This window comes from Halyomorpha halys, unplaced genomic scaffold (genome assembly GCF_000696795.3).
Source record: "Halyomorpha halys isolate HHAL.00 unplaced genomic scaffold, Hhal_1.1 Scaffold486.1, whole genome shotgun sequence".
In the NCBI taxonomy this organism is placed as follows: domain Eukaryota; kingdom Metazoa; phylum Arthropoda; class Insecta; order Hemiptera; family Pentatomidae; genus Halyomorpha; species Halyomorpha halys.
In genome coordinates, this window is record NW_027106528.1 from 215907 (window position 1) to 216821 (window position 915).

The 915-nt window shown below is 25.7% G+C and overlaps 1 protein-coding gene across 2 annotated transcripts in view; it reads right to left on the reverse strand.

The window, feature by feature from the left end:
• Positions 1–915, reverse strand: part of jp (junctophilin) — a 282722-nt gene that overhangs the window by 106113 nt on the left and 175694 nt on the right. The window lies entirely within an intron of this gene.

Consider the following 915-nt stretch of genomic DNA (forward strand, 5'->3'; position numbering starts at 1 on the left):
TATATATACACTGGGCCTATGCACCAAGGCAATAGTTGCCAAACTGAGGCTTCAATTCCAGATATTGTGTTATCACGTCTTAAAGATGTCATTTCGTTAAAAAAAAAAAAAAAATGTTCTATCAATCAAATGCATAATAAAGGTTTATTTACTACATTTTACAAATGGATATTAAAATTGATTAGGAATTTTTCCAAAAGTAATTTTAAAAATAAAATATTCGTTTAATAGATGGATATACATGATTTACATGGATTTAAAGATATAGTAATGAACAACAACTTTGTAACTTGTAATACTTAATGCGTTTGAAATTGCATTAGCAGACTGGGCTATTGAGGCTTATTGAACAAACTTTTAATCGTATTTCTATTAGGGCTATGTAAAATTTACAAGGTAGGAGTTGCATCCGAATATTGGTGAGTGGAAAGAAAGAGCCAATAAACCATAATAAAAATATTATTAATATATACAATTTTGATCTATTTTACTCTCAACTTTTATTTTTAAAAAAACTTTCCAACGTTTCAACCCTCAGGCCATTTTCAAGGAGACAACCTATAAAAAATTTTTGTTTTTATAATAATTACATTATTTCCTTAAAACTACATACTGATTTCTTTGGCCATACCTTAAATTTTGTTGTCATTGTTTTTAATATCATTTGCAGGCTAATTGCCCATGTCACATCTTTAAAATAAATTAAATATTAAAATAACATTATAACTTCAAAAAATTGTTGTTTTTAAATTGTTTACTTACATAACTTTTTTTTTTATATCTCAAGTTAAAAAACCCTTTTATACAAACAAACTCCTCCTTTTTCATTTATAACAGAACCTATCTTCAACAGGTTAGGACTCTGTTATTACCTTATCATATAAAAAATAACGTTTTTATCATTAATTTACATTT